The sequence below is a fragment of the Cherax quadricarinatus genome, unplaced genomic scaffold (assembly GCF_038502225.1).
Source record: "Cherax quadricarinatus isolate ZL_2023a unplaced genomic scaffold, ASM3850222v1 Contig450, whole genome shotgun sequence".
In the NCBI taxonomy this organism is placed as follows: Eukaryota; Metazoa; Arthropoda; class Malacostraca; order Decapoda; family Parastacidae; genus Cherax; species Cherax quadricarinatus.
In genome coordinates, this window is record NW_027195476.1 from 1 (window position 1) to 10,000 (window position 10,000).

Consider the following 10,000-nt stretch of genomic DNA (forward strand, 5'->3'; position numbering starts at 1 on the left):
AATGTTGCACTGTGTAGGATGTCACAAGATGCAGTGTTGCTGTGTGTAGGATGTCAAAAGATAGTGTTGCAGTGCGCAGGATGTCACAAGATACAGTGTTGCATTGTGTAGGATGTCACAAGACAGTGTTGCATTGTGTAAGATGTCACAAGATACTTTGTAGCAGTATGTAGGATGTCACAAGATACTGTTTTGCAGTGTAGGATGTCAAAAGATAGTGTTGCAGTGAGTAGGATGTCACAAGGTAGTGTTGTAGTGTGTAGGATGTAACAAGATAGTCTTGCAGTGAGTAGGATGTCACAAGATAGTGTTGCAGTGTGTAGGATGACACATGATACAGTGTTACAGTGTGTACGAAGTGACAAGATACAATGTTGCAGTTTAGGATGTCACAAGATACAGTGTTACAGTGTGTAGGATGTCACAAGATAGTGCTGCAGTGTGTAGGATGTTACAAGATAGTGTTGCAGTGTGCAGGAAGTGACAAGATACAGTGTTGCAGTGTAGGATATCACAAGATACAATGTTGCAGTGTGAAGGAAGTGAGAAGATGCAGTGTTGCAGTGTGTAGGATATGTTAAGATACAGTCTTGCAGTGTTTAGGATGTCAAAAGATAGTGTTGCAGTGTGTAGGATGCCACAAGACAGTGTTGCATTGTGTAGGATGTCACAAGACAGACAAATAACCCACACATAGAAGAGAGGAGCTTACGACGACGTTTCGGTCCGACTTGAAGCATTTACAAAGTCATGTGACTTTGTAAATGGTCTGTGAATGTAGAAGACTGAGGGAAGACAGCGTCTGTGAATGTAGAAGACTGAGGGAAGACAGCGTCTGTGAATGTAGAAGTCAGAGGGAAGACAGCGTCTGTGAATGTAGAAGACTGAGGGAAGACAGCGTCTGTGAATGTAGAAGACTGAGGGAAGAAAGCGTCTGTGAATGTAGAAGACTGAGGGAAGAGAGCGTCTGTGAATGTAGAAGACTGAGGGAAGACAGCGTCTGTGAATGTAGAAGACTGAGGGAAGACAGCGTCTGTGAATGTAGAAGACTGAGGGAAGACAGCGTCTGTGAATGTAGAAGACTAAGGGAAGACAACGTCTGTGAATGTAGAAGACTGAGGGAAGACAGCGTCTGTGAATGTAGAAGACTGAGGGAAGACAGCGCCTGTGAATGTAGAAGACTGAGGGAAGAAAGCGTCTGTGAATATAGAAGACTAAGGGAAGACAACGTCTGTGAATGTAGAAGACTGAGGGAAGACAGCGTCTGTGAATGTAGAAGACTGAGGGAAGACAGCGCCTGTGAATGTAGAAGACTGAGGGAAGAAAGCGTCTGTGAATGTAGAAGACTGAGGGAAGAAAGCGTCTGTGAATGTAGAAGACTGAGGGAAGACAGCGTCTGTGAATGTAGAAGACAGGGGGAAGACAGCGTCTGTGAATGTAGAAGACAGAGGGAAGACAGCGTCTGTGAATGTAGAAGACAGGGGGAAGACAGCGTCTGTGGGTCAGGTAAAGTTACTAGTTTGAGACACTTGTGGGTCAGGTAAAGTTACTAGTTTGAGACACTTGTGGGTCAGGTAAAGTTACTAGTTTGAGACACTTGTGGGTCAGGTAAAGTTACTAGTTTGAGACACTTGTGGGTCAGGTAAAGTTACTAGTTTGAGACACTTGTGGGTCAGGTAAAGTTACTAGTTTGAGACACTTGTGGGTCAGGTAAAGTTACTAGTTTGAGACACTTGTGGGTCAGGTAAAGTTACTAGTTTGAGACACTTGTGGGTCAGGTAAAGTTACTAGTTTGAGACACTTGTGGGTCAGGTAAAGTTACTAGTTTGAGACACTTGTGGGTCAGGTAAAGTTACTAGTTTGAGACACTTGTGGGTCAGGTAAAGTTACTAGTTTGAGACACTTGTGGGTCAGGTAAAGTTACTAGTTTGAGACACTTGTGGGTCAGGTAAAGTTACTAGTTTGAGACACTTGTGGGTCAGGTAAAGTTACTAGTTTGAGACACTTGTGGGTCAGGTAAAGTTACTAGTTTGAGACACTTGTGGGTCAGGTAAAGTTACTAGTTTGAGACACTTGTGGGTCAGGTAAAGTTACTAGTTTGAGACACTTGTGGGTCAGGTAAAGTTACTAGTTTGAGACACTTGTGGGTCAGGTAAAGTTACTAGTTTGAGACACTTGTGGGTCAGGTAAAGTTACTAGTTTGAGACACTTGTGGGTCAGGTAAAGTTACTAGTTTGAGACACTTGTGGGTCAGGTAAAGTTACTAGTTTGAGACACTTGTGGGTCAGGTAAAGTTACTAGTTTGAGACACTTGTGGGTCAGGTAAAGTTACTAGTTTGAGACACTTGTGGGTCAGGTAAAGTTACTAGTTTGAGACACTTGTGGGTCAGGTAAAGTTACTAGTTTGAGACACTTGTGGGTCAGGTAAAGTTACTAGTTTGAGACACTTGTGGGTCAGGTAAAGTTACTAGTTTGAGACCACACACACACACACACACACACACACACACACACACACAGGAAGACAGCAGCGAGTCATGGTACGTGGCGAGGTGTCAGAGTGGGCACCTGTGACCAGCGGGGTCCCGCAGGGGTCAGTCCTAGGACCAGTGCTGTTTCTGGTATTTGTGAACGACATGACGGAAGGAATAGACTCTGAGGTGTCCCTGTTTGCAGATGACGTGAAGTTGATGAGAAGAATTCACTCGATCGAAGACCAGGCAGAACTACAAAGGGATCTGGACAGGCTGCAGACCTGGTCCAGCAATTGGCTCCTGGAGTTCAATCCCACCAAGTGCAAAGTCATGAAGATTGGGGAAGGGCAAAGAAGGCCGCAGACGGAGTACAGTCTAGGGGGTCAGAGACTACAAACCTCACTCAAGGAAAAAGATCTTGGGGTGAGTATAACACCAGGCACATCTCCTGAAGCGCACATCAACCAAATAACTGCTGCAGCATATGGGCGCCTAGCAAACCTCAGAACAGCATTCCGACATCTTAATAAGGAATCATTCAGGACCCTGTACACCGTGTACGTTAGGCCCATATTGGAGTATGCGGCACCAGTTTGGAACCCACACCTAGCCAAGCACGTGAAGAAACTAGAGAAAGTGCAAAGGTTTGCAACAAGACTAGTCCCAGAGCTAAGAGGTATGTCCTACGAGGAGAGGTTAAGGGAAATCAACCTGACGACACTGGAGGACAGGAGAGATAGGGGGGACATGATAACGACATACAAAATACTGAGAGGAATTGACAAGGTGGACAAAGACAGGATGTTCCAGAGATTGGACACAGTAACAAGGGGACACAGTTGGAAGCTGAAGACACAGATGAATCACAGGGATGTTAGGAAGTATTTCTTCAGCCACAGAGTAGTCAGTAAGTGGAATAGTTTGGGAAGCGATGTAGTGGAGGCAGGATCCATACATAGCTTTAAGCAGAGGTATGATAAAGCTCACGGCTCAGGGAGAGTGACCTAGTAGCGATCAGTGAAGAGGCGGGGCCAGGAGCTCGGACTCGACCCCCGCAACCTCAACTAGGTGAGTTCAACTAGGTGAGTTCAACTAGGTGAGTACACACACACCTACACACACACACACACACACACACACACACACACACACACACACACACACACACACACACACACACACACACACACACACACACACACACACACACACACACACACACACACACACACACACACACACACACACACACACACACACACACACACACACACACACACTATAAACGTTATGGGATGAAAATATAAACTAGAATTAAGGTGGTGGTTCTTGCACACTGGACAGTACGACTCTGTCTAAGATACTGTGTTATGTTGTAATGTTCTGTGATGTGAGAATGTCAAGCAAAATGTAAAATTAATGTTGTGTTGTAATGTGTTGAGATGTTTAAATGTTAGCAGTATTATACCATGAATGTTGTGCCACACAATGGTATTTCTTCAGTCCTAATGTTTATGTTATAAATAATACTTAACGTTAATGTTTAGGTGATGTTTAACTCGTAGCTGAATATTATTCTGTACATAGTATTTAAAAGTAGTTAACTTCCATTTATGAATAACTGTTAACTTGATTATTTTTCAGTTGTTAAAATTTTCTTAAAAGTTGTATTGATTCATAATTTAAATAATCTGGTTCACACATGATACCTTATAAATTATACCACACTGATTCACATTGAAAAACTTACTTATACTCACATGTAAACATTTTATGGCATTAATTTTTTTTTACAATTGAACGGTTATTATTTTACTGAATCCGTATCAGCTCAGATGTTTGTAAATATCATTGAGTGTCCTACAATAGCATAAGAGAATTTTAGCTGAGGTATAACTTCATTCAGGCTACCATTACTTCAGTCTTGAGAGCTGAGGCTGTCACTCATCTGTCGCCCACGCTGCATCTGTCATGTATGAGCATCCTATCTATGTACTTGCTTGAGGGATATCTTATTTCAAATTGTGATATTCCTGCAAGGATAAACATTCTGTTAGGGAACATTTCTAACTGTAAATAGTCGAGATCGTCACCAAACTCACAAACATCTTGTTATAACTCCAGATTATTTCTGTTTTTTTTTTTTTTTTTTTTTTTTTTTTTTTATCAGCAGGAAGTAGGATGATCTCGGTGACTTTCAGATTAAATAACAGAACAAAAAGTAATTCTTAGTTAAAAAAAAAAACAGCAAAAGGAATGAAGAGAGTGAAGTGTGGAGCTGGTGAGAGTGAAGTGTGGAGCTGGTGAGAGTGAAGTGTGGAGCTGGTGAGAGTGAAGTGTGGAGCTGGTGAGAGTGAAGTCTTGACCTGGTGAGAGTGAGAACACCGGAGATCGTCCCCACAATCTGGCTACAGTTCTTCATGTTTACTTACTTTAAGGAAGGTGTCTCGCCCAGTTTTGATGGATAGTTAATGAATTTCTTGTTTCTTCTTTCTGTTCTGGTTTGCATATAAGATAACGGGTAAATCTTACAAACTTTCCAAGTTCAGTGTTTACAATCATTGTAATTTTTTCAATGTTTGTTCTTTAAATTTCACATGGCGAAGTTGTTTAAAATTCTGTCTCTGTAAGACAAGTATGTCTTAGAAGACAAGTAGAAGGTGACTCTATGTTGACCTAAGATAAACCTGTGGACATAAGATAACACTATGGACCTAAGATAATACTATGGTCCTAAGACAACACTATGGACCTAAGATAACACTATGGACTTAGGAAAACACTATGAACTTAAGATAACACTATAAACTTAGGATAATACATTGGACCTAAGATGACACTATTGACCTTAGATAACATTACGGACCTAAGATGACACTATTGTCCTAAGATGACACTGTGGACCTAAGATAACACTATGGACGTAAGATAACACTATGGACCTAAGATACCACTATGGACCTATGATAACACTATGGACCTAAGATAACACTATGGACCTAAGATAACACTATGGACCTAAGATAACACTATGGACCTAAGATGACACTATGGACCTTAGATAACACTATGGACCTAATATGACACTATGGACCTTATATAACATTATGAACCTAAGATAACACTATGGACCTTAGATAACACTATGGACCTAAGATAACACTATGGACCTTATATAACATTATGAACCTAAGATAACACTATGGACCTTATATAACATTATGAACCTAAGATAACACTATGGACCTTATATAACATTATGAACCTAAGATAACACTATGGACCTTATATAACATTATGAACCTAAGATAACACTATGGACCTTAGATAGCACTATGGACCTAAGATAACACTATGGACCTTATATAACATTATCTACGAGTAGCCATCTAGGAAGTTGTGAGGGACCTTTGAGCAACCATTTAGGAAGCTGTGAAGGACCTATGAGTAACCATCTGTTATGCTCTTAGCTATTGCGCTATTCCATATTTCCTTCGTTTTCTTCTTCATCGTCTTCTTATTCACACACACACACACACACACACACACACACACACACACACACACACACACACACACACACACACACACACACACACACACACACACACACACACACACACACACACACATACACACACACATATCCAAGCACACACACACACACACACACACACACACACACACACACACACACACACACACACACACACACACACACACACACACACACACACACACACACACACACACACACACACACACACACACACACACACACACACACACACACACACACACACACACACACACACACACACACACACACACACACACACACACACACACACACACACACACACACGCACAGGGAAATCGGACTGACGACACTGGAGGACAGAAGGGTCAGGGGAGACATGATAACGACATACAAGATACTGTGGGGAATAGACAAGGTGGACAGAGATAGGATGTTCCAGAGAGGGGACACAGGGACAAGGGTTCACAACTGGAAGCTGAAGACTCAGACGAGTCACAGGGACGTTAGGAAGTATTTCTTCAGTCATAGAGTTGCCAGCAAGTGGAATAGCCTAGCAAGTGAAGTAGTGGAGGCAGGAACCATACATAGTTTTAAGAAGAGGTATGACAAAGCTCAGGAAGCAGAGAGAGAGAGAGGACCCAGTAGCGATCAGTGAAGAGGCGGGGCCAGGAGCTGAGTCTCGACCCCTGCAACCATAATTAGGTGAACACACACACACACACACACACACACACACACACACACACACACACACACACACACACACACACACACACACACACACACACACACACACACACACACACACACACACACACACAAGAGAATAAAATTCTTGATTACGCAATTTAAATTTTCTCAAGAAAATAGAATGAGAATTACATTATTTAAATGACATCTTTTTAGTAAAGATGTAAATATGTGAATAAGTGATTAACAATGTCTCAGACTTCCTACATTCTTACATCACTAACAATGTCTCAGACTTCCTACATTCTTACATCACTAACAATGTCTCAGACTTCCTACATTCTTACATCACTAACAATGTCTCAGACTTCCTACATTCTTACATCACTAACAATGTCTCAGACTTCCTACATTCTTACATCACTAACAATGTCTCAGACTTCCTACATTCTTACATCACTAACAATGTCTCAGACTTCCTACATTCTTACATCACTAACAATGTCTCAGACTTCCTACATTCTTACATCACTAACAATGTCTCAGACTTCCTACATTCTTACATCACTAACAATGTCTCAGACTTCCTACATTCTTACATCACTAACAATGTCTCAGACTTCCTACATTCCTACATCACTAACAATGTCTCAGACTTCCTACATTCCTACATCACTAACAATGTCTCAGACTTCCTACATTCTTACATCACTAACAATGTCTCAGACTTCCTACATTCTTACATCACTAACAATGTCTCAGACTTCCTACATTCTTACATCACTAACAATGTCTCAGACTTCCTACATTCTATCGTCACTAACAAAGTCTCAGACTTTACATTCTTACATCACTAACAATGTCTCAGACTTCCTACATTCTTACATCACTAACAATGTCTCAGACTTCCTACATTCTTACATCACTAACAATGTCTCAGACTTCCCACATTCTTACATCACTAACAATGTCTCAGACTTCCTACATTCTTACATCACTAACAATGTCTCAGACTTCCTACATTCTTACATCACTAACAATGTCTCAGACTTCCTACATTCTTACATCACTAACAATGTCTCAGACTTCCTACATTCTTACATCACTAACAATGTCTCAGACTTCCTACATTCCTACATCACTAACAATGTCTCAGACTTCCTACATTCTTACATCACTAACAATGTCTCAGACTTCCTACATTCTTACATCACTAACAATGTCTCACTTCCTAACAATGTCTCAGACTTTACATTCTTACATCACTAACAATGTCTCAGACTTCCTACATTCCTACATCACTAACAATGTCTCAGACTTCCTACATTCTTACATCACTAACAATGTCTCAGACTTCCTACATTCTTACATCACTAACAATGTCTCAGACTTCCTACATTCTTACATCACTAACAATGTCTCAGACTTCCTACATTCTTACATCACTAACAATGTCTCAGACTTCCCACATTCTTACATCACTAACAATGTCTCAGACTTCCCACATTCTTACATCACTAACAATGTCTCAGACTTCCCACATTCTTACATCACTAACAATGTCTCAGACTTCCCACATTCTTACATCACTAACAATGTCTCAGACTTCCCACATTCTTACATCACTAACAATGTCTCAGACTTCCCACATTCTTACATCACTAACAATGTCTCAGACTTCCCACATTCTTACATCACTAACAATGTCTCAGACTTCCCACATTCTTACATCACTAACAATGTCTCAGACTTCCCACATTCTTACATCACTAACAATGTCTCAGACTTCCCACATTCTTACATCACTAACAATGTCTCACTTCCCACATTCTTACATCACTAACAATGTCTCAGACTTCCCACATTCTTACATCACTAACAATGTCTCAGACTTCCCACATTCTTACATCACTAACAATGTCTCACTTCCCACATTCTTACATCACTAACAATGTCTCACTTCCCACATTCTTACATCACTAACAATGTCTCACTTCCCACATTCTTACATCACTAACAATGTCTCACTTCCCACATTCTTACATCACAAACAATGTCTCACCTCCCACATTCTAACATCACTAACAATATCTTAGACTTCCCACATCATGTCGTCACTAACAATGTCTCAGACTTCCCACATTCTTACATCACTAACAATGTCTCAGACTTCCCACATTCTTACATCACTAACAATGTCTCAGACTTCCCACATTCTTACATGTCTCAGACTTCCCACACTAACAATGTCTCAGACTTCCCACATTCTTACATCACTAACAATGTCTCTTACATCACTAACAATGTCTCACTTCCCACATTCTTACATCACTAACAATGTCTCACTTCCCATATTCTTCACTTACCCACACTCTTACATCACTAACAATGTCTCACTTCCCACATTCTTACATCACTAACAATGTCTCACTTCCCACATTCTTACATCACTAACAATGTCTCACTTCCCACATTCTTACATCACTAACAATGTCTCACTTCCCACATTCTTACATCACTAACAATGTCTCACTTCCCACATTCTTACATCACAATGTCTCACTTCCCACATTCTTACATCTAACACTTCCCACATTCTTACTTCACTAACAATGTCTCACTTCCCACATTCTTACATCATTAACAATGTATCACTTCCCTCATTCTTACATCACTAACAATGTCTCACTTCCCACATTCTTACATCATTAACAATGTCTCACTTCCCATATCCTTACATCACTAACAATGTCTCAGACTTCCCACATTCTTACATCACTAACAATGTCTCAGACTTCCGACATTCTTACACCATTGACAATGTCTCACTTCCCACATTCTTACATCACTAACAATGTCTCACTTCCCACATTCTTACATCATTAACAATGTCTCACTTCCCACATTCTTACATCATTAACAATGTCTCACTTCCCATATTCTTACATCATTAACAATGTCTCACTTCCCACATTCTTACATCACTAACAATGTCTCACTTCCCACATTCTTACATCATTAACAATGTCTCACTTCCCACATTCTTACATCACTAACAATGTCTCACTTCCCACATTCTTACATCACTAACAATGTCTCACTTCCCACATTCTTACATCATTAACAATGTCTCACTTCCCACATTCTTACATCATTAACAATGTCTCACTTCCCACATTCTTACATCACTAACAATGTCTCACTTCGCACATTCTTACATCATTAACAATGTCTCACTTCGCACATTCTTACATCATTAACAATGTCTCACTTCGCACATTCTTACATCATTAAC

The 10,000-nt window shown here is 40.6% G+C and overlaps 1 long non-coding RNA gene across 1 annotated transcript in view; it reads left to right on the plus strand.

Annotated features, from left to right (window-relative positions):
- Positions 1-9,662: 9,662 nt before the first annotated feature.
- Positions 9,663-10,000, plus strand: part of LOC138851379 (uncharacterized) — a 1,412-nt gene continuing 1,074 nt past the window's right edge. Inside the window, exon 1 of the long non-coding RNA XR_011391189.1 lies at positions 9,663-10,000. This exon is cut by the window's right edge and continues 342 nt beyond it. This is a non-coding gene — a long non-coding RNA (uncharacterized lncRNA).